Source organism: Giraffa tippelskirchi, chromosome 11 (assembly GCF_054371585.1).
Source record: "Giraffa tippelskirchi isolate mGirTip1 chromosome 11, T2T-mGirTip1v1.2.pri, whole genome shotgun sequence".
In the NCBI taxonomy this organism is placed as follows: Eukaryota; Metazoa; Chordata; class Mammalia; order Artiodactyla; family Giraffidae; genus Giraffa; species Giraffa tippelskirchi.
In genome coordinates, this window is record NC_137285.1 from 141,023,530 (window position 1) to 141,048,812 (window position 25,283).

At 37.8% G+C, this 25,283-nt stretch overlaps 1 protein-coding gene across 12 annotated transcripts in view; it reads right to left on the reverse strand.

Moving 5' to 3' along the window:
* The window catches only part of LRRC4C (leucine rich repeat containing 4C), a 1,846,189-nt gene that overhangs the window by 594,751 nt on the left and 1,226,155 nt on the right, over positions 1 to 25,283 (reverse strand). Inside the window, exon 5 of one of the 12 annotated variants that reach the window (XR_014069606.1) lies at positions 1,634 to 1,704. The exons of the other annotated variants lie outside the window; for them this stretch is intronic. The gene's annotated coding sequence lies outside the window, so the exon portion shown is untranslated. The remainder of the gene's footprint in view (positions 1 to 1,633; positions 1,705 to 25,283) is intronic. 12 annotated transcript variants of the gene reach the window in all.

Sequence of the window (25,283 nt, forward strand, 5' to 3'; positions counted from 1 at the left end):
AAAGTGAAGAAGAACTAAAGAGCCTCTTGATGAAAGTGAAAGAGGCGACTGAAAAAGTTGGCTTAAAGCTCAACATTCAGAAAACAAAGATCATGGTATCCAGTTCCATCACTTCATGGGAAATAGATGGGGAAACAGTGGCAGACTTTATTTTTTTGAACTCCAAAAGCACTGCAAATGGTGACTGCAGCCATGAAATTAAAAGATGCTTGTTCCTTTGCAGAAAACCTATGACTAACCTAGAAAGCATAGTAAAAAGCAGAGACATTATTTTGCCACAAAAGTCCGTCTAGTCAAAGCTATGGTTTTTCCAGTGGTCACGTATGGATGTGAAAGTTGCACTTTAAAGAATGCTGAGTGCCAAAGAATTGATGCTTTTGAACTGTGGTGTTGGAGAAGACTCTTGAGAGTCCCTTGGACTGCAAGGAGATCCAACCATTCCATCCTAAAGGAGATCAGTCCTGGGTGTTCATTGGAAGGTTTGATGTTGAAGCTGAAACTCCAATACTTTGGCCACCTGATGGGAAGAGCTGACTCATTTGAAAAGACCCTGATGCTGGGAAAGATTGAGGGCAGGGAGAGAAGGGGACGACAGAGGATGAGGTAGATGGGTGGCAGCACTGACTCGATGTCCATGAGTTTGAGCAAGCTCTGGGAGATGGTGATGCACAGGGAAGCCTTGCGTGTTGCAGTCCATGGGGTCTCAAAGAGTGGGACAGGGCTGAGAATCTGAACTGAACCAATGATTACACAACAAAACAGCTCAGCTTAAACTCTGTACTAAGGATTATATGATAACAATGTGTCCTGCTTGAAGATATGTTTGCCCTTCCTGAGAACCTTCTGACTAATCCTGTCATCTTAAAATGTAAATTGTGGGAGTAGGTCCTAAAACATCTTTACCCTTGAGACATTATTTTGATTTACTGTAATAGCCAATTGAAATGTACATAATTCCCTTGCTAACACTAGTGAGGGGGCACTCTCCATGCTTCTTCTGATGTCTATGTCAGAAGCTTTCTGTGTCCCTTTTGATACTTTACTAAAGCTCAGCTACAGTAAAGCCCTTGAGTGATCTTGCCTGGTCCCTTGTCTGGAACCTAAATCTTCTTCGGAGATCAGGAATCTGACACAGTTCCCATTTATAGCTATCACATTTACAGATATGAATATATCCATGCCAAGGTCACGCCACTGCCACTGCTCTGCCCAATTTATTCCCCTCCCAGAACTTTGAGAGACCCTATTTCCATTTTCCCCTGAAAGGGACTGCCATATTGTTTTTTATCCCTTACATTATGAATCCTTCACTATATGATCAAGAAAATATAAATTATGTGGCTTCACCTCTCCATAAAAGCGTCTAATTAAGATTAAACTTGTCCCTGTGGTAAATGTAAAATGATTTAATTATAATCAAAATGATCTCAATTGAATAGCTTCTGTTTCAAAGAGTCACTCTCCTAGTGCTAAGAAGCTCATTAAATTCAATTTGCAGTAATGCACTGCTGTCATGTTTCCTTTCCAAACCACAGTATTATATTAAAGTTCTCTGTCTATTTCCCTGTAGGGCAGCATCAATGTGACACACCATGTAAAAGAAAAGCTTAAAAGAGACTCAAAGATGCACTACCTTTTTATTTTCTCAATGGATGTTGATGTTGAGCAGCATGAACAATATGCAACAGGTTTTTTGCAGACTGTCTAATGAAGGTAGAAAAAATAGTGAAAAAAGTTTATATTACTGTTTTACCTAAAAGTCTAAACATTTTATTCTATACATATATGATTGCAAACCTGTGAATTTCCATAAAAGGTAGATAATGCATTTATATTTTCCTTAGGCATATGTTTGTCATGTATATATGAACATTACAGCTGCTCTTCTCAAGAAAGTTCACTCTCCTAGAAATGTGGAATTGGTGTATTTAAGATGATAAAGCATTTTCAATCAATTATTAAATATTTCAAAGTTTGTAAAACAGTCACTCCATTTTAATTATTGGCAAGATTTAAAACATGGCTTATCCTTTTAAAGATAAAAATTGCTTTTGGTTCATCTCTTCACCTAAAATATGTACTAAATGATTTGAATTTCTGAGGTAAATAACCTACAACTTGAAACTTCACAAAAAAAATCAAGGGATTTAAGGGATGCTAGACAAAATAACTATATAATAGGCACAGTTGAAATAGCTGCTAAAAATAATATACTCAAATCTTTCAACAAATGTACTTTGTTTGAACAATAGTCATACCTAAAATTATACAACTATGCCACATCTGTTTGCAAAATATGTTCCTATCATTTAAAATTTGTCACAGAAAGAAAGATTATTATGAAACTGGGAATTTTGAAAGTTGTTGAGGTTTTGCACAAATATATATACATCAAGGTTATTTCACTGCTTTGGTTATTCTATCAAACAAGGCATCAAGACAAAACTATTGGGTCAGCCAAGAAGTTTCTTCAAGCTTTTCTGCAAGATGAAATGGAAAAACAAGAATGAAGTTTATGGCCAACCCAATATAATGCAATAAATTATGGATGATTCTGTCTAGCATCAAACAATAGCTCTTTTTGCATAGCTTCCAACGAGTCAATTAGTTAAAATAAATGATCTGTCTAGATATTGCATGAAGAGCAAGCTGTCCCAAACTTTAAAAAACTTAACTTTTGAAAACATTTTGTTTATTCTTTTTCTTTCCTACCTTCTTTGCTTCCTTTTCTTCATTTTCCCCTTCCTTTATTCCTACCTTTTAAAAATTGCAAATGTTTGTCTTCAATTATTCAAGTTATATAAAAACATTCTATGCAGAAAGATTATGGAATCAAGATTGCTGGGGGAAATATCAGTAACCTGAGATACACAGATGACACCACCCTTATGGCAGAAAGTGAAGAAGAACTATAGAACCTCTTGATGAAAGTGAAAGAGGAGAGTGAAAAAGCTGGCTTAAAACTCAACGTTCAAAAAACTAAGATCATGGCATCTGGTCCCATCACTTCATGGCAAAGAGATAGGGAAACAATGGAAAGAGTGACAGACTTTACTTTCTTGGGCTCCAAAATCACTGCAGATGGTGACTGCAGCCATGAAATGAAAAGACACTTGCTCCTTGGAAGGAAAGCCAAGACCAACCTGGACAGCATATTAAAAAGCAGAGACATTACTTTACCAAGAAAGATCTGTCCAGTCAAAGCTATGTTTCTTCCAGTAGTCATGTATGGATGTGAGAGTTGAACCATCAAGAAATCTGAGTGCCAAAGAACTGATGCTTTTGAACTGTGGTGTGGGAGAAGACTCTTGAGAGTCCCTTGGACTGCAAGGAGATCCAACCAGTCCATCCTAAAGGAGATCAGTCTTGAGTGTTCATTGGAAGGACTGATGCTGAAGCTGAAGCTCCAATACTTTGGCCCCCTGATATGAGGAACCAACTCATTGGAAAAGACCCTGATGCTGGGAAAGATTGAAGGCAGGAGGAGAAGTGGGCAACAGAGGGTGAGATGGTTGGATGGCATCACCGACTCGATGGACATGAGTTAGAGTGAGGTCCGACAGTTGGTGATGGACAGGGAAGCCTGGCATGTTGCAGTCTATGGGGTCACAAAGAGTCAGACATGACTGAGTGACTGAACTAAACGAATGCTGAAAGATTGGATCAATTCATCCTCTTTCAACAGCAAGATGGTGCCCCTTTTTCCACATCTTCATAGACATAGTTTAGTTTTGATAAAGCTGACTGGTAAAAAATGAAATCTTGTTGCCAGCTTAATTTGTACTTGCTTGATTATTAGTGAAGTTGAACATTAAACATGTTTTATATATTAATATCACAGGTACATTTGTTGGTTTCTTTTGGTGTTTTATTATCTTTGTTATTTTCCTGTTGGTATCTTTTATCCAATAGGAACATTCTTTTTTCTCATCTTTTCTCTAGAGAGAGATTACGTCTCTCTCTAATAAAAAATATTTGCTGTCATATTTATATTAGAAATATTCTTCCCATGTTGACAGCAGACTACCTTTGATATTTGGTTTATATACCAACAAAAAAAGAAGAAATTAATTTGTGTTCCAAACTACTCTTTTTATTTTTTATAGAACGGTAATATATGATCAAAGAATCTGGCAAAGAGGAATATAATTAATGAAAGGATATTTCTGATTCTGTTTCTGTTCAGCTCAGTTCAGTCACTCAGTTGTGTCCGACTCTTTGCAACCCCATGAATTGCAGCACGCCAGGCCTCTCTGTCCATCACCAACTCCCGGAGTCTACCCAAACCCATGTCCATCGAGTCGGTGATGCCATCCAACCATCTCATCCTCTGTCGTCCCCTTCTCCTCCCGCCCTCAATCCTACCCAGCATTAGGGTCTTTTCCAATGAGTCAACCCTTCGCATGAGGTGCCCAAAGTATTGGAGCTTCAGCTTCAACATCAGATCTTCCAATGAACACCCAGGATTGATCTCTTTTAGGATGGATTGATTGGATCTCCTTGCAGTCCAAGGGACTCTCAAGAGTCTTCTCCAACACCACAGTTCAAAAGCATCAATTCTTCGGTGCTCAACTTTCTTCACCGTCCAACTCTCACATCCATACATGACCACTGGAAAAACCATAGCCTTGACTAGACGGACTTTTGTTGGCAAAGTAATGTCTCTGCTTTTAAATATGCTATCTAGGTTGGCCATAACCTTCCTTCCAAGGAGTAAGCATCTTTTAATTTCATGGCGGCAGTCACCAACAGCAGTGATTTTGGAGCCCAAAAAAATAAAGTCTGACACTGTTTCCACTGTTTCCCCATCTATTTCCCATGAAGTGATGGGACCAGATGCCATGATCTTAGTTTTCTGAACGTTGAGCTTTAAGCCAACTTTTTCACTCTCCTCTTTCACCTTCATCAAGAGGCTCTTTAGTTCTTCTTCGCTTTCTGCCATAAGGGTGGTGTCATCTGCATATCTGAGGTTATTGATATTTCTCCTGGCAATCTTGAGTCCAGCTTGTGTTTCTTCCAGCCCAGCGTTTCTCATGATGTCCTCTGCATATAAGTTAAATAAGCAGGGTGACAATATACAGCCTTGACGTACTCCTTTTCCTATTTGGAATCAGTCTGTTGTTCCATGTCCAGTTCTAACTGTTGCTTCCTGACCTGCATACAGGTTTCTCAAGAGACAGGTCAGATGGTCTGGTATTCCCATCTCTTTCAGAATTTTCCACAGTTTATTGTGATCCACACAGTCAAAGGCTTTGGCATAGTCAATAAAGCAGAAATAGATGTTTTTCTGGAACTCTCTTGCTTTTTCGATGATCCAGCGGATATTGGCAATTTGATCTCTGGTTCCTCTGCCTTTTCTAAAACTGTTTCTGTAACTGTTCCTTGTTTTTCAGACTGAGAATATTAGTAAAAGAAGGGAGAAGAATAAAGCTTGATCAGGGATTGGGAATTGGAAACAAAAATAAGAAAGTGTAAGAGAAAATAAGGGGAGAGGAAAAAAGGAAGAAGAAGAGTTGTTTCTCTTTTAATAAAGAGATGGGGGTATTTTACAACCGTCCATGCTTTCAGAGTGATTGAGATAATCATAGCGTTTAACTAATTAGGAGACAAAACCTGCAACTGAAGACAAACTCCAAGTCTAATAGGGGAACGGGGAAAACAAGCCCTGCCTAGCTTATGGTGACTTAGAATACATGTTTCAATGAAGCCTGGAGATGAACTGAGTCTAAATCAAGCAGTGATTGATAATAGCTAATAATCAGGGTACAATGTCCTGAGTTGTCCTCTGATTTTGATATTTTCTTTTTCTCTAATTTTGCTATATTTTCATTGACATTGTGTGTTTCAGCAATTAATCTTAATAGTTTAATAAAGAGCTGGAAACTCAAAAGGATAATTTCATAGAAAATGGATCTGGGGTTTAAATTCTAAGTTAGTATATTTTTATACTTTAGAATTTCATTGATAAACTTGTGAAATAAACAAAGAAATAAAAAACAAACTAAACTTGTTACTCAAGCTCCTGACCTCTGACTCATGTCTAACTTTTCAATTAATATAGTCATTCAGGGAATAAGATAATACAACTCTTCATAAAACCTTATCTCCAACGTGACTGGGCTTCGATCTAATACCTTAGGTAATTCTGCATATAGACTATAGTTGTTATGGAGTTCAGCTCTGAAGAGCAAGAAACCTGAGATACAAACCCTGATGATTTCTGACAACACAATCTTGGGCTTTAATCTCTCTGGGCCTCAGTTTTCTCAACTGAAAATTAGAGATATTAATAATTCCTATATTACGAAGTTATTGTGATGATTAAACAAAGTAATAAAAGTCAAGAGCTTAGATTACCACCTGGTTCATTGCAAATGCTCAATAAATGTTATTTTGAACGATATTAGTATTTATAATTTTATTATATATACTTTTCCCCATGGAATTACAGTATCTTAAAAACCAGAATATTGCTAAGTTTTTTATAAGCATATGTGTCCATATGGCTCTGTGTGTATATACACATACATTATAGATAACCTTTCTATCCTTATATTTTAAAGAACATTAACTTTTAGTGTAACTTATATGCCATTCATATATTTCATCATAATAAGTTTGAATATTTTTTAAATTTTTTATGATAAGTTTTAAATGAATATTTATGGCCAAGTACTAAAACATAAAATTTATTCCTTAGGAATTAAGTATTTTATTGAAGAGAAAACATGCTAACAATTACACATGTTGAATACAAACATTACATTTTATAGGAGTTCATAAGGATACTAATATTATATATGTGAAAAACTAACTATCTTTACACACACAGATACAGATAATATGATTTAATTCTTATAAAAATTCAGTTTGGTAAATTCCACAGCACTCCCATCTTACCCTTGAAAATGTCAAGATAAAGTAACTTGCCCAAAATATCACAAACTATTCAGTTGATCCCCAGTTTGAACCACAAATTTACTTAATATCTGAGTCCATCTTCTTAATTTTTGCTTAATTATACCCCAAACAGGGGTAGCATATCTTCCACAGATACTGATCAAATGTTAGTATAATAAAGCAATTTGAAAACTGTAAATTTATTATTAGAAATAATGGGAGTCATGGTGGAGAGAATGTTTTATGGAGGCAACAATCAACATTTTTGAGAAAAATGTAGAATTTTTATTAATAGAGAATAGAAAATTGCATTTATGTTATCTTATAGAACTAAAAGTGAATATTTCGTCAGACCTTTTCCTTTCGGATAAGTTTGGCCGATACTGTATAGACATGTCCTGAATAAAGAACCAGGGAAATCTGTGAGTGGAAAGAAAACATTATTTGTGGACCTAGATTTTTGGACCATAAATGCATGTCCTAATGAGAAGTTGAAGATAGAATAACAAATTAATTACATTAAAAGAACCTTGCCCTTTGTATTTCCTTGCTCCTGGGAACTTAAATGTTGAATTTTCATGTTGCATTAACATTTGCAATAAAAATTAAAACCCTAAAACTAAAATGCAAACTTCCTCACAGGCTAATGTAGTAATTGTACAAAATAACTACATCTAATAACTCAGAAGGGCTAAAGGGAAGGATAAATTGTTGCCACTTGAAATTACAAAGGAATTTCCAAGGAGGTTTGATGAAGTGACTGACTTAATTAAAGTTTGCCAGAATATCAAAGAAGATGCTGCACATTTGTCTTTCTTTATTTAATGGACAACTTCTGAAAAGGCATGCATCTCAAGTCATTGTAAATATTTCCTCAATTGTGGACATTATCTTAGATATATTATATTTTAATTGGGTTCAAACAACACTTGAATTTTTGTTTTTGACTTAAAACACTTTGATTTTCATTTACTGGATTTTACCAGTGTCCCACGGCTAACATATTTGCATAATCCATATGCAGGGAGATTTAAAGAGCTAAAAGTCAAAATGAAGTGCTACAAAATATTTTTGAAAGAAGTATTAAACTTGAGCTTCTGTAGCCCAAGTTACTTGTGAGAATAAGAATTAGAAACAATTATAAAGGAAAAGAATAACCAACATTATTTTTTAGGTACCTCTTCCCTGGTGGCTCAGATGGTAAAAATTTGCCCGCAAAGAAGGAGATCCCAGTTAGATCCCTGGGATGGGAAGAATCCCTGGAGAAGGGAATGGCTACTCACTCCAGTATTCTTGCCTGGAGAACTCCATGGGCAGACAAGCCTGATCGACTACAGTCCATGGGGCCGCCAAAAGTCGGACATGACAGTGACTAAGCACGTAGCTCAAAAGATATTATCTTTTTGCTGAACCTACGACCAATTCTAAATACCTTTCAAGGAGGCAGAAAAACCATTTTTCACACAAAGTTATTTCTAGAATAAATTCACTTATAGATAGTATTTATAGAGTTGCTTCATTTTATCAGAATTACTCTACCTATGTAACTATTATATCCCCCTTCAAATAAAGAATTTACCAATACAGTATGGATCAGTGTGGGAAATAAAAACAGAATTTTAAAAAAGGAAGAGCACCATCTCATGACTGCCTTGAAAGAAAGATTCTAGTGGCAGCATACTCACTAGAGTTATACATGTTGTGAGTATTTGATATTAAAAAGACATTTAGTGGAAAAATAGCATCCCATCCTGAAGTTGTTTTTATCTCAGTGGAACTTTTTGCTGCATGTTTTACATTTCTGGTCTAACAAATTCCTTCTGGTATTATTAAGGGAGGAGAGATTTCTTAACAGAATGACTGAGCGTTTTTGCAGTTCTGTCACTCATTTGAAATGTGGATGGAACAAATAAGCACACCCTTTAGAAAATTCATACCTGAAGAGTTACCCCCAACACTTTTATCTGGGAATACCAAGAAATTCCTCCTACATATTCACTGGGCAATTGGTTACCTGTAAGTCACTTGAGATTTGAGGACTAATAGCCCAGGTTTAGAAGCCCATCTCTGCCACTATGTAGCTATTTACATGTGAAAAAGTTACATGAGAACTGGATTTCTTTCTTCAACTTGAAAATGAGGATATTAATACCTACTTTAAAAGGAGTAAGTGTAGTTATGAGGATTAACATATATCAGTTCAGTTCAGGTCAGTTGCTCAGTCATGTCTGACTGTTTGCAACCCCATGGACTACAGCACGCCAGGCCTCCCTGTCCATCACCAACTCCTGGAGTTTATTCAAACTCATGTCCATTGAGTTGGTGATGCCATCCAATCATCTCATCCTCTGTGGTCTCCTTCTCTTCCTGCCTTCAATCTTTCCCAGCATCAGGGTCTTTTCAAATGAGTCAGTTCTTCGCATCAGGTGGCCAAAGTACTGGAGTTTCAGCTTCAGCATCAGTCCTTCCAATGCATATTCAGGACTGATTTCCTTTAGAAAATTACATCTACTTCTGCTTTACTGACTATGACAAAGCCTTTGACTATGTGGATCACAACAAACTGTGGAAAATTCTTAAAAAGATGGGAATACCAGACCACACCTGCCTCCTGAGAAATCTGTATGCAGGTCAGAAAGCAACAGTTAGAACGGGACATGGAACAACAGATTGGTTCCAAATCAGGAAAGGAGTGCGTCAAGGTTGTATATTGTCACCCTGCTTATTTAACTTGTATGCAGAGTACATCATTAGAAACGCCGGGCTTGATAAAGCACAAGCTGGAATCAAGATTGCCAGGAGAAATATCAATAACCTCAGATATGCAGAGGACACCATTCTTACGGCAGAAAGTGAAAAAGAACTGAAGAGGTTCTTGATGAAAGTGAAAGAGGAGAGTGAAAAAATTGGCTTAAAACTCAACATTCAGAAAACTAAGATTATGGCATCTGGTCCCACCATTTCATGGCAAATAGATGGGGAAACAATGGAAACAATGACAGATTTTACTTTTTTGGCTCCAAAATCACTGCACATGGTGACTGCAACCATGAAATTAAAAGACACTTGCTCCTTGGAAGAAAAGTTATGACCAAATTAGACAGCATACTAAAAAGCAGAGACATTACTTTGCCAACAAATGTCTATCTAGTCAAATCTATTGTTTTTCCAGTAGTCATGTATGGATGTGAGAGTTGGACTAGAAAGAAAGCTGAGCACCAAAGAATAATATTATATTATTAACATTTATAATACATCAATAATTCTTTACTGAGAAATTACTGTATGAAGTAAAAGTTAGTTGCTAGTTGTGTCCGACTCTTTGCGATCCCATGGAATGTAGCCCACCTCCGTCCATGGAATTTTCTAGGCAAGAATACTGGAGTGTGTTGCTATTTCCTTCTCCAGGGGATCTTCCCGACCTAGGAATCAACCCCAGGTCTCCAGCATTGGAGGCAGACTACCGTCTGAGCCACCATGGAAGCCCAAATTTCTGTGTAATAGGAACTATTTTTAAACCACAATCTGAGGAAGACATTTAAAACTGTAAACCTCATTTTCTGGATCCTCCCTGATAGAAATCTATCTTTAAATATATCTGCACTTTAAAATCCCAAGGAGTTGTTTGTAAGAATATGTAGATGTACTGCAATTTATGTTTAAATCAAAAAAATAAAAAAGACTATAGAAGACAGTCTCCAAGATTTCTCTTGATGATTCTCACCTTCTATCCTCCTAATATTCACGTCCCCCTTTGATCCCCTTCTCTGTTGAGTAGGGATGGCCTGTAGAATGTTGTGGAGATGACAGAGTGGAAATTCACAACTCTCTCATAAAAGATCGTCAAGTTTTCACTGTGCTGTCTCTTGGATGAATGCTCTGCAGAATCCAGACGCTATATTATGAGGACAGTGATGTAGCCCTATGGTGAAAACCACGTGGTACTGAACTTAGGTGTCTAACAGCCAGCACCACCTTGTCAGCCATGTGAGTGAGCCACTGTGGATGCCAATCTTCCAGCTCTGGTCATGGGTTCAGATGACAACTCCCTGGCAACACCTGGACGGCAACCTCATTGAGAGTCATGAGCCAGACCCCTCCAGCTAAGATACTCCCAAACTCCTGACCATAATATTATGTGAGGAAGCAGGTGTGTATTATTCTTAAGCCTTTATGTTTTGGAGTGGATTCATATGCAGTAATAGATTTAACCCTGCACCTGACAATAACATCTGTATTATTACATCCTAATTATCTAACAACAACCAGTCTTGGTTCAGGCCAGAAGGCCAATCTAGCAGAGCCCAGTTCACTTTGGCAAACCACAGAACTAGAAGCTAAATAAGTGGTTGTAAGTCAATAGTCTGGGGTTGTTAGTTACACAGCAAAAGGTAAGTGATATAGTCATCTCGGTTGCTGTTTCATCTTGTGGGATTTGCAAAACTCATTCTCAAGTGCTTCTAGAAGAGTAAAAGATCAAACATGATTAAACGGTCCCTAAAAAGAATAAACTAAAGAGGGGCTATTATCAATAACATAAAACCGTAGTGAGTAAGAAGGTGTGGTACTTGTTTTGTGGAAAGTGGAACTCAAGAAAAGAATTTCATCCATGGTAGGAGTTTTCCTAAGATGCTGAACTGCCTTTGAAATCTTCCACTGTTACTTTGGCTAAGTGAATAGTGAAAGTGAAAGTGTTAGTTGCTCAGGCATGTTCAACTCTTTGCAACCCCATGGACTCTAGCCCACCAGGCTCCTCCCTGTCCATGGGATGAATGGGTTGCCATGCCCTTCTCTGGGGGATCTTCCTGACCCAGGGATAAAGCCCAGGTCTCATGCATTGCAGGCAGATTCTTTATCATTGGAGTTACCCAGGAAGCCTGGTGTGACTAGTACAAGAATATAAAAATTGATCCATGGACCAGTATAGAGAGACCAGAAAGTGATACATGTAATTAAGGAAACCCTATTGACTATGGCTAATCTGATATTTTTCAGTGGGAAAAATGAGAATTTTCAATAGAGGTTTCTGGGCAAATTATTCATATGGATATAATGATATTCCACCAAACCTTATGTTCTAGACAAAAGCAATACCACGAGGCTGAAAGACTGATATTTGAAGAGCAAGTCTTGAATGTTTAGAGGATATTATAGGAGAATACCTTGATGATCATGGCAGAAAAAAGCGCTTCTTAACAATATGCACATGCACATACAAACAAAGCAAGAACCATGGAGGGAAGAGTGGATAAATTCAACTATATTAAAATAATGACTATTTATTCAAAGTATCAAAACAGAGTGAAAAGAATAAGCCGTAAATGGAGACAAGGAACGCAAACTACTCCAAAAGCTATTTTCCAAAATATTAAAGCCTGCTACAATGCAGAGTTCCAAAGAATAGCAAGGAGAGATAAGAAAGCCTTCCTCAGCGATCAGTGCAAACAAACAGAGGAAAACAACAGATTGGGAAAGACTAGAGACCTCTTCAAGAAAATTAGAGATACCAAAGGAACATTTCATGCAAAGATAGGCTCGATAAAGGACAGAAATGGTATGGACCTAACAGAAGCAGAAGATATTAAGAAGAGGTGGCAAGAATACACAGAAGAACTGTACAAAAAAGATCTTCACGACCCAGATAATCACGATGGTGTGATCACTCACCTAGAGCCAGAGATCCTGGAATGTGAAGTCAGGAAGAGGTGGCAAGAATACACAGAAGAACTGTACAAAAAAGATCTTCACGACCCAGATAATCACGATGGTGTGATCACTCACCTAGAGCCAGAGATCCTGGAATGTGAAGTCAGGTGGGCCTTAGAAAGCATCACTACGAACAAAGCTAGTGGAGGTGATGGAATTCCAGTTGAGCTATTTCAAATCCTCAAAGGTGATGCTGTGAAAGTGCTGCACTCGATATGCCAGCAAATTTGGAAAACTCAGCAGTGGCCACAGGGCTGGAAAAGGTCAGTTTTTGTTCCAGTCCCAAAGAAAGGCAATGCCAAAGAATGCTCAAACTACCACACAATTGCACTCATCTCACATGCTAGTAAAGTAATGCTCAAAATTCTCCAAGCCAGGCTTCAGCAATACGTGAACCGTGAACTTCCAGATGTTCAAGCTGGTTTTAGAAAAGGCAGAGGAACCAGAGATCAAATTGCCAATATCCGCTGGATCATCGAAAAAGCAAGAGAGTTCCAGAAAAACATCTATTTCTGCTTTATTGACTATGCCAAAGCCTTTGACTGTGTGGATCACAATAAACTGTGGAAAATTCTGAAAGAGATGGGAATACCAGACCATCTGACCTGTCTCTTGAGAAACCTGTATGCAGGTCAGGAAGCAACAGTTAGAACTGGACATGGAACAACAGACTGGTTCCAAATAGGAAAAGGAGTACGTCAAGGCTGTATATTGTCACCCTGCTTATTTAACTTATATGCAGAGGACATCATGAGAAACGCTGGGCTGGAAGAAACACAAGCTGGAATCAAGATTGCCGGGAGAAATATCAATAACCTCAGATATGCGGATGACACCACCCTTATGGCAGAAAGTGAAGAAGAACTAAAGAGTCTCTTGATGAAGGTGAAGGAGGAGAGTGAAAAAGTTGGCTTAAAGCTCAACGTTCAGAAAACTAAGATCATGGCATCTGGTCCCATCACTCCATGGGAAATAGATGGAGAAACAGTGGAAACAGTGTCAGACTTTACTTTTTTGGGCTCCAGAATCACTGCTGATGGTGACTGCAGCCATGAAATTAAAAGATGCTTACTCCTTGGAAGGAAGGTTATGGCCAACCTAGATAGCATATTTAAAAGCAGAGACATTACTTTGCCAACAAAAGTCCGTCTAGTCAAGGCTATGGTTTTTCCAGTGGTCATGTATGGATGTGAGAGTTGGATGGTGAAGAAAGCTGAGTGCCGCAGAATTGATGCTTTTGAACTGTGGTGTTGGAGAAGACTCTTGAGAGTCCCTTGGACTGCAAGGAGATCCAATCAATCCATCCTAAAAGATATCAATCCTGGGTGTTCATTGGAAGGTTTGATGTTGAAGCTGAAGCTCCAATACTTTGGGCACCTCATGCGAAGGGTTGACTCATTGGAAAAGACCCTAATGCTGGGTAGGATTGGGGGCGGGAGGAGAAGGGGACGACAGAGGATGAGATGGTTGGATGGCATCACCGACTCGATGAACATGGGTTTGGGTGGACTCCGGGAGTTGGTGATGGACAGAGAGGCCTGGCGTGCTGCATTTCATGGGGTCGCAGAGAATCGGACACGACTGAGCGACTGAACTGAACTGAACTGAACAGATAAATATGAAACAAATTCTAAATTAAAAAAAAAATGGGCTAAAGTATAAAATTAGGCTCTTTACAGAAAAGGGAAACAAAATAACTAACAACCTAAGAAGAGTATTCACTTATGAATACTTAGAGAATTATAATTCATAGCCTCAAGAAGATGCTATTTCAGTTCATCAGACTGGCTTATAACTTTTAAAAGCTAGATGATATCAAAGATTGGCAAGTATGTAAAGAGAGAAGCAGGAACAATTGCCACAAAGGTTGGGAGTGAAAAACAGTACTATTACTTTGAAAAGGCATTTGATATTACCTCAAAATTTTGAATATGTAGCTACAATGTGATACCACAATTGTAATCCTAAATCCATAATCTAGAAAATTTCTGTACATGAGCACTAGATGTCACTGACAAGAATGCACATAAGCACAACATATAGTCACAATAAGTGGAAATACCACAGATCCATCAAGAGGATGGAATAGTATGTGTCAGAAAAAATGAATAAATTGCAACAAGACCCATGCATTTAAGGAACATTAAAATGAATTCAAAGAGCACATATTAGGCAAAATCTTATAGTATGAGTCTATTTTTATAAATTGCAAGAATATTGAAAAAATTCAAATGACATCCAAATACATTTAGTAACACCTTAAAAAGAAAGGGAATGAAAATTTAGAGCAGCATTTATCTCTGTTGGGGAAGGATATAAATAGAACCTTGGATGAGGCCCTTAAGGGACTGAGTGGGAGATACACAATCTTCTCTAGTACTGTTATTATTGATATTGTACATATATGCTGTAAGTGTTCTTTTATATCTACTGGATGTTCAAAATAATAATTTTTAAAAGAAAACCTTATGTCATCAGTTTTCTTATTGGAATGAATCATCAAGGAAGCAATCTTCCCTGCCAGTAATTCTTACTGTAGGTCCTATAAAAGCATTTCTGCTTCACATTTGGGCCTCTGGGCAGGAGGTCATAGCAGATGTTTGCCATGTGCTAAAAGGAAGCTGGATGAATGCCAAGAGCATGCTTATAACATTGCTCCCACCCTGGCAGAGATCTTGAAGTCAGCATATAAAGAAAAGTAGTAATGTGCTAGACTAAGAGGTCATGGATTCCTCAAGTTTTGACTCGACACTTCATAATTGCCTTAACACTGTATTGAAAAAGCATCTTTCCTCTGGCCTCCACTTCCTGAGAATTTGCCAAACCCATTAACCTTTTTATTCTAAAGGGAATGACTCCCCTAGAGGTTGAGAGAGCCAGGAAGGAGACTGTGACAGGCGGTGGTGAAGTGCTGTTTATAGAGTTGTAGGGCGGTGACGATAGAATAAGAATGAGGATTCTGATGCTTGGCTGTGCCTACCAACAGGGAAGTAGGGACCTGCCGGAGCAGCTCAGACTTGAAGGTGGCTGCCAATCACTCTGAGAAATGAACCATTACTTTGCCCTTTATCTGCAGAGTTGACCCTTTGAGCAGCTTTGTTCTGACCCTGGAAGATTCCAATACATTCACAGCCTCTCTATTTTGATGTCAGCCATCACCAGGTTCTCTATAGTTTTCCCTGGGCTCACAGGTTGATAACTTACTTGGCATTCATAGGGATGGAATATTGAGTAGGGACACCTTTTTCTGTTTGTCTTTCTGGATTATTTACCAATCATAAAAAAGAACCATGCATTTCTGCTATACTTCAGCATTTATAAGTATTTTCAAATGTATGTGGGGTTTTTTTTCATCTTTTCAAGAAAAGCGAGACTCCAAAAGCTAATAGTTTTCAGATTGTTACATCAAATAAGAATCAGAGCCAGAAATCAATCCCAGATTTTCTGAAGTCTTTTGAAGTCCCACAGCTTCAAGACTTTTCCATTACAATCCAGAGACTCTTCAAAATACAGGCTTGATGGAGAGGTTTGAGGGGTGGGAAAATCACACCTTCATAACACATAGCACTTCATAATTTAAACAGTTATAAGTTATTTTTTGAGTAAAACTGAGGTACCAATCTCACACACGTTTTTCCATTTTGCCTTTTCAACCATCTGATATTACTATTATTATGCTTGCTGTTGTTATTGACAGTTTTACATATGAGCTTTTGACAGGACTTAAAAACAAACAAGTTGCAAAGGAAATTGAAAAACTAGATTCTATTAAAATATAGCACCTGTTGCTATGAAAACACCTGGCTTCCAAGGTATGTAAGATATGGAGAAATGTTTACCATATTTCTTAAGATTCAAGGGGGACTTAAATATGTAGTGCTGTGTGTATGTTCAGTTGCTCAGTCATATCTGACTCTGCAACCCCTTGGGCTGTAGCTGCCAGGCTACTCTGTCCATGGAATTTTCCCAGCAAGAATACTGGAGTGGTTTGCCATTTCCTTCTCCAGGGGAATCTTCTGGACCCAGGAATTGAACTTGCATCTCTTGCATTGCAGGAAGATTCTTAACATCTGTGCCACCTGGGAAAATCACTACTAGGTTTACTATAATTGATATAGAACAGACGTCGTGATTTAAAAATCTGGATGCATATTGTACAAGTGTGTGTGCATGTCTATGTGTGTACATGTGTGTGTCTGGGTTAAACATATAACACCTCAGCAATTCATGTGTTCAAATTAGGCAAAAGAGGATCTGTATATAGATACATACCTTCACAATATCCTTTATTCTTCAGATACCATGGAAGACTTGGTGGAAGCCTCTGCAATCCTTTTCAAAGAATTTCAAATATGTACAAAGGTATGCATTCATGGGGTAGGGAAGTGGTTCTAATCAGGAGTAATATTGTTCTCCAAGGGACATTTGGCAAATGTTTGTAGATAGTTTTAGTTGTAACAATTGAGAGCAGTGATAAAGGCATGTTACCAGTAGATGCCAAGGGTACTACAATGCATAAATCTGCCCTCCACAACAAATCATTTTCCAGGCCAAAATGTCAGACACTGAAGTTGAGAAACCCCGGGGCCTGGGCAATTGAGAGAAAGAAGCAAAGTGCCATGGTTTGCCTATTAGTAAAAATATTGCAAACTTTTACCCACTGCTTACTGGCCCACTAGATGGGGCTCCAAAGGAATTTACTATGTGCAAAGGTACATAATAAGCATTATAGATTAGAGGACATTTAAGTCACCTGCTAACTGTATATTTCCAAGAGATGAAAGAGTTTAAATAAACTAAAAGGAAGATAACACCAAAAACAATATTATTGCACAAACTTAGCTAAAAAAGATACGATCAGAAACTATGGAAGAAATCAAACTAGTAAAGACATGCTGTTATTTTCAAATAAAGAGTGGTTTTCAGATAGCAGTGGTAAGTGTTAGTCAACATAGCTGTAGCCATTTCTTACTTTGCTTGATTCTTATGAGGATAAGGAAACAGGGCACTGAACAGTCCTTGGAGAGAGAAGGAAAAATATTCATTTCCTACCCTCTCATTTATTTCTTTTTCCTTGCTCTAAGCCTTGCATTAATAAAGCATAGAAGGAAGAAGAAACCAGGACTAAAGATATTTGAATGCATCCTCCTTCCCATATAAAACCCATAATTTTCTGAAATTTTCAGAAATGCATTACTTCTTTTTCCTTTTGACTGCTTGTGTTGAAATTCACAGAAACCAACAAAAGACATCATGAAGTCTCCAGCATGAATCATTTATCTGGACAAAATAGGAAGGCTATTTAAAAAAGGGCAGTAATTCCTTCTTGCTGTCAAAAGATAAAGGCTTACAATTTCCTGCTGAAATGTGTACAATACCTTGTAAATTGTGAACATGTAATCATCTTTTGAAAAAGAGGAGAAAAACACCAATTGGCAACATTTTGCCATAGAAGTGAATGCATTACTGCAAACCATAAATATTTTTAATTCTAGTCTTTAAAGGGAAGAGGATAAAGGTCAATTGTTCCATATCGACAATAGTTTAAAGTCAACTAAAAAGAAGGTTAAAGTTAGAAAAGTGACCATAATAAAACTAGTCTTTGCTCAAGTAAACTTCTGCCCTCTTTACAACTTGGAGTCTTACCTAACAACATTAATGTGAGGTCTGTAATATTCCAGAGCGGCACAGAATGTGCAATTCAATTCCATCTGTCCTGAATATTACTGAGGAGAGCAAAGCTTCTTCTAGATGGTGAAAATTCTACTACTGAGAATATACCAAGACTGGCTGCAGTAATTACAATGAGCAAAATGATATTTGTCCATGCAAACTGCCATGTTTTTATATTGCTCCCTGTCCTCCAACAGAGAATTATAAGTGAACATTTGCAGTAAGAAATTATATTTGTATATTGTCATTTGGGAATCGTTATCAGCCTTTAAACCACTATTATTGGTGTCAGTGGTAGAGCTTTGTGGATACTCTGTGGCCTTTAAAATCTTCCCCTGAAACAATGAAGACAATTCTATTCAAAATGGCCACTGAGATCATACTTAGACTAGAATGAGAATCAGGATTTCTTTTTGAAAATTATCTGCCTCCCTTTGCTTAATTAAAAAAAAAAAGCAATTTTAATCTGATTGATTTATGGAGTTCTGAGGCAATATTAGGAAGTGCGTGGTTTGCCCTCTGAGAATCCCCACTTCTAATTTCAGCCCTGACTTTCAACTCTCTGCCCTGCTTATCCTTCTATTTTGACACTTAGATAGCAACTCATTAGGGCTTCCCAGGTGCCTCAGTGGGTAAAGAATCCACCTGCAATGCAGGAGATGCAGGCGGACGCAGGTTTGATCCCCAGGTCAGGAAGATCCCCTGGAGGAGGGCAAGGTAACACACTCCAGATTTTTTGCCTGGAGAATCCTGTGGACAGAGGAGCCTGGCGGGCTACAGTCCATATGGTCACAAAGAGTCAGACACGGCTGGAGTGACTGAGCACATACGAGCAACCCATTATCACAAGACACTTCTTTTCCTATTTTCATCTCCTTCTCTCATGAATTATAGAGCCATTTCCTAATCTCATGAAAGATCACACATAAGAATTACAAAATCCAGACTGTCTTTATAATACTTCTGTCTTATAACAGGAACCTCTACTTGGTTCTTTCAAACACAGAACTGTTTCCTTTGTTTCATCCTTAGGAAAGCAAGTTCAAACTATCAGAAAGGACTGTGAATCCCTACAGCTTGCCAAAGCTATCAAGGAGCTGAAAGAATGACAAAACTAAAATCTCTCTGGTATGATGCCTATTGTATAGTTCTCATTATCTTCTGAAAGAATATTTGAAAATTTAAAAGACTCAATTTTTGCATTCAGGTTGCTTAAGAGACATAAGCTTGTGAAAAGATAGTTAGCAGCACAAGAGAATGCCTAAAGGACCAGGTGAATCACAGAGATTATATAAACCAGGGAGATCAGACAAGGGAGCAAGGGCATGGTCTTGGAGAACCTTCATCTTCCAGGCAACTGAAATTCACTTATGACCTATATTTAGGGCAAAGGGAGGGATCTTTTTTATGTCATTTGATAAAGCTCTCAGAAGAGTACAGAATTAGAATCTTCCCATTTTTCTGCCAAAGGACTAGTTCAATCATGAAGAAAATGCCTCATGTTTAATTCATAACATAAAATCTCTCTGATTTATAGTATGATGTATAGGTGTGATTCATGAGCAAAGGAGCATAATCATATTTTCATGGGTGCTATCTCAAGTGAGGCGAGGGGGATTCATTTCAATTGCAATTGAAGAATTTAAGTCTGCAGCTCCTGCTGCTTGGAGGGGACACTTACCCACAGGAGATGAGCCTATTAATTACAGCCAGAGAGGGATGTGACCCTCAATAAAGGGAATTCATTCCTCTCCATAGTCACGTCCCGTGAAGAAGCCACAGGATGCTGCTTTCCATAGTGATCTTAAGGGTGTGATTCAGAAATGTGGAAGAAAACCTTCAGTTGATCAGGATTGCAAGAGCAGTTGATACTAGCTGACTTTTGCCAACTTCCTCCAAGAGCTTCATTTGTCTCTTTTTCTCCATAGTGCCATTGTGGCCATAGGGAGCAACGTTGGGCAGTTACCTAAGCATGGGAGGTCACTTGTGGTCGCCAGCCAAATATGACCATCTAAAGAGGTAAACAAGCTTGAAACGCTGATAACATTGCTGCTCAAACTGAGCTCTCAGGGGGTGAATGAGATGAGGAAACTAATCTAAATGGTTAGATTCATGCATATGTTTCTATGTATGTTTTCACATCTACGGAAAATTCACAGACAAATATATTTAAAGATTGCTAACACCACCTGTTTCTAGAATATACGTATATGTATATGTTGATAGGAAAGGATTCTGAGTTAGAGACTTTTTTAAAAAAAAAATTGTGTATTTTATACTATATGGCAATCATATGTTAGTTCTAAAAAAATTTAAATGTATGCTCAACTGATTCCAAAGTAATTATTCCTGACATATTTTAGTCTAAGTTAATGTATTTTGATGCTAACTAGACTATGTTGCAATATCTAATGCCATATAATGGAGTAAGAAATGGCAACCCACTCCAGTATTCTTGCCTGGAAAATTCCACGGACAGAAGAGCCTGGCAGGCTACAGTCCATGGGGTCACAAAGAGTTGGACATGACTGAGCAACTGAGAAATGCCACATAAATATTTGATAGATTCATTAAGGTCAAAATAAGAGTACTAAGGAAGATGCAGAAGAAGCTAAATAGCTAGGCTTCTGGCATCAGAACAGACCAAACACATATGTGATGTATTTTTTATTCCTTTCCACTTTCCTTTAAAATAAAATCTCAATCCAGAGTTTTCTGACTCCTCGGATGGCCTAGTAGGCATCACCTCAACTTCAGGTTCCTGACACTGCCCACACTCCACGTCTCCTGTTTCTGGCCTGGCCTTATACAGCATGATGCGGGCCTGCACACTACCCCTCACCCATGATCTGACTTGCCTGGCCTCTGGCAAATGCCCATGGAGAAGATGAGGGTCCCTCTGGCATGTCATAACCCCCCTTTCTGCAGATACACATATTGCCCATTGACTCCTCTGCCGTTTCTTCCTGACCATCTCATCCCACTGCAACTAGACCACCTCTTATAAAACTTGATCAGGAGATAAATCTATGTTTTCAAACAGCCTATAATGAAGTTTTCCTATGATAAAACTGATGGACTACAGAGAGATAGGCACACCAGAAAGGGCACTGGCTTCCCAATCAAATCAAGTTGGTTTATGTCTTTGCTTCCTCCTCCTCTCTCTAGTTGTAGACATTTTGGGGCTAATTAACTCCTTGACTCTAGTTTTCTTAGAAATAAAATGGACCAAACTCTATGGCCGATTGGAAGGTTGGCCCAAGCAACACAGTACAGATTTGCTTTTTTGTTTTTTGAAAGGATGAGACCATATCATTTTTCAACTTATTGTCCTTCAACAACTTCTTACTGTGCTTTGAAAAAAATAAAAATAAAAACCTTGCACAAAGTCCAGTCACTGCCATCTCCCTGCGCCTCTGACCTCACTCAGGGCACTCGTCCATCATACTTGTGCTCTAATTAATAGTCTTTGGATTCCTTTATCTTTCCCTTTGCTCTTCCCATGGCTGATTGTATCTCATCCGTCCAATCTAAGTTGTAATACTGCCAAAGTGATAGTTCTGTCTAAATAACCCATTTCCATCATTTATAAACTGTACCACTTTGCTTGTTTGCTTACATTTACAAAATTGTAATTTAATTATGAACTAACTTTTGTTTTCCTATTAATCTCTATCTTCCCAATCAGACTATAAGCAACTTAAAGGTCTTTTTTTCTTTTTTTCCCCAGAAAAACATACTTGGCATTGACCAAAATGTTTATCTCATGGTTACCGTTTATTAAATACTTACTGAGTGAATCAATATATGATAGAAACTTTAAAAGAGGATTACAGTAATAAATTTAAGCAATATATGGATAAGCCCAACTGATGGATAATTTAATAATGACCTTTCAGTTATCTGCAGACAAGGTTGTGAAATAGGAGCAAAGAAAAGTGATAGATATAGAGAGATGCTAAAAAAGACTTCTGTATTAGGGAATTTTGCCGTCTATAGGTCCTATAGTTTCTCCAGAATAAGGAGTGGATCTTCCACCACTTCTTATTCACCTAATGTAGAAACCAAATATTATGATTAAAATGGTATCTCCTTATATTCTTAAGAAAGAAAAAAGTGATGAATATACTTTCATAGAAGTATAAATATAAATGAATTTTGAGATAGAAGAAATTAGGGAAGGCATTTAAATCTGTTCTCATCATTTTTAGATAAATAAACAGACCTAGAGAACATCACTTAAATAAATCCATCCAGAAAATTAATTTAAAAAATAGCATGAGGATCCAGGTATCTTAACTTCTAGTCCAAGGATTCATTTGTGTGTGTGTGTGTGTGTGCATCACAGCAGCATATACAAATTATGTTGTTTGATTTCAGATTTTGTTATAATATTTGGAATAAAATTAATCTGACTTAGAGGCTTTATAAATAGCTGAGGAAAGAGAGATGTGAAAACTAAGAGAGAAAGGGAAAGATATACTCAACTGAATGCACAGTTCCAGAGAATAGCAAGGAGAGACAAGAAGGCCTTCTTAAAGGAACAGTGCAATGATGTAGAGGAAACAATAGAGTCGGAAAGGTGAGATCTTTTCAAGAAAATTGGAGAGATCAAGGGAACATTTCATGCAAGGATGGTCACAATAAATGACAAAAGTAGTAAGGACCTAACAGAAGCAGAAGAGATTAAGAAGAGGTGACAAGAATACACAGAAGAATTATACAAAAAAAAGATCTTAATGACTCAGATAACCATGATGGTGTGGTCACTCACTTAGAGCCAGACATCCTGGAGTTTGAAGTTAAGTGGGCCTTAGGAAGCATTGCAACAAAAAAAGCTAGTGGAGATGATGGAATTCTAGCTGAGTTATTTCAAATCTTAAAAGAAGATGCTGTTATATGCCAGCATATTTGGAAGTATCAGCACTGGCCACAGGACTGGAAATGGTCAGTTTTCATTCCAATTTCAAGAAGGGACATGCCAAGCAATGCTCAAACTACCGGATTGCTGCATTTATTTTGCCTGCAAGTAAGGTTATGCTCAAAATCCTTCAAGCTAGTTTCAGCTGTACATGAACTAAGAACTTCCAGATGCACAAGCTGGGTTTCGAAAAAGACAGAGCAATCAGAGATTAAATTGCCAACGTTTATTGGATCATAGAGAAAGCAAGGGAATTCCAGAAAAACGTCTGCTTCATTGACTATGCTAAGGCCTTTGATTGTGTGGATCACAACAAACTGTACAAAATTTTGAAAGAGATGGGAATACCAGATCAATTTACCCATCTCTCAAGAAACCTGTATGTGGATCAAGAGGCAACAGTTAGAACCTTATGTGGAACAAGTGACTGGTACAAATTTGAGAAAGGGGTAAGGCAAGGCAGTGCATTGTCATCTGGTTCATTTAACTTATACGCAGAGCACATCAGTGAAACGCTGGGCTGGATGAATCACAAGCTGGAAGCAAGATGGCTGGGAGAAATATCAACAACCTCAGATATGCAGATGATACCACTCTAATGGCAGAAAGCAAAGAGGAACTCAAGAGCCTCTTGATGAAGGTGAAAGAGGAGAGTGAAAAAACTGGCTTAAAACTCAACATTCAAAATCTAAATTCATGGCATCTGGTCCCATCACTTCATGGCAAATAGATGGGGAAACAATGGAAACACTGGCATATTTATTTTCTTGGGCTCCAAAATCATTGCAGATGGTGACTGCAGCCATGAAATTAAAAGACACTTGTTCCTTGGAAGAACAGCTATGTCAAACATAGACAGCATATTAAAAAACAGAGACATTACTTTGCCAACAAAGGTCCATCCAGTCAAAGCTATGTTTTTTCCAGTAGTCACATATGGATGCGAGAGTTGGATCATAAAGAAAGCTGAGCGCCGAAGAATTGATGCTTTTGAACTGTGGTTCTGGAGAAGACTCTTGAGAGTCCCGTGGACTACAAGGAGATCAAACCTTGATTTTCCTAAAGGACATCAGTCCTGAATATTCATTGGAAGGATTGATGCTGAAGATGAAGTCACCTGATGCAAAGAGCCGACTCATCAGAAAAGACCCTGATGTTGGGTAAGAGGGAAGGCAGGAGGAGAAGGGGACGACAAGAGGATGAGATAGTTAGATGGCATCACTGACTCAATGGACATGAGTTTGAGCAAACTCTGTGAGATGGTGAAGGACAGGGAAGCCTGGCATGCTGCAGGTCATGGGGTGGCAAAGAGTTGGACACAGCTTACTGATTGAACAACAACAAACATTTATTGTAATTTCCCCTTATCACATTCTTTCTTTATCTCTTACTATGCATGTCTCTTTCATTCACTTCACATATGAAATATATATTGGGTAAAATTGAAAACAAACAACAAAAAAATCTTTTCCACTATAATGTGCTGCTGATAGAACAGGCTTGGAAGCCAAAATCAAATTGTGTTATGAACAATTACAGTGTTGGAAAATGATATCTCATTAATGGGCTATGATTCACCAAATAAACAGATTTTTTGTTTGTTTGTTTTAATTGCATGAAAGGAGCTTCATTACTTCCTGAATAGATCTTCCTTTCGACAACTATATTTCAGCACTAAAACATCATTAGTTTTCTGTGTTGACCTTTTGTGAAGAAGTTCTAAAAATCAAGGAATCAATTGTCTATCCTAGGAACATTTCATTTCTATGGAAAGCAAAATAATAAAATACAGTACAAAACATTTAATTCTTACCTTCACCAAAGTTACTATAATTTGATTTATTCCATTAAATTAAAAAAAAAAATGTCCTTACAGCTAAAGTCTGAATAAAGGTCTCCTAATATAGAAAGTACTGAACAGCCAATTTCTTATAACAGCCAAGTACTTATACAGCCAACTTCAAAAGAAATGTATGGCGCTTACACTGCTGGCAGAAAAGAATATTTCAGCTAACTCAAATTGTATTAATATCTTATTGAAAGGGGACAACTGACAATTGCATGGAAGTTCCCCCAAAGGGTC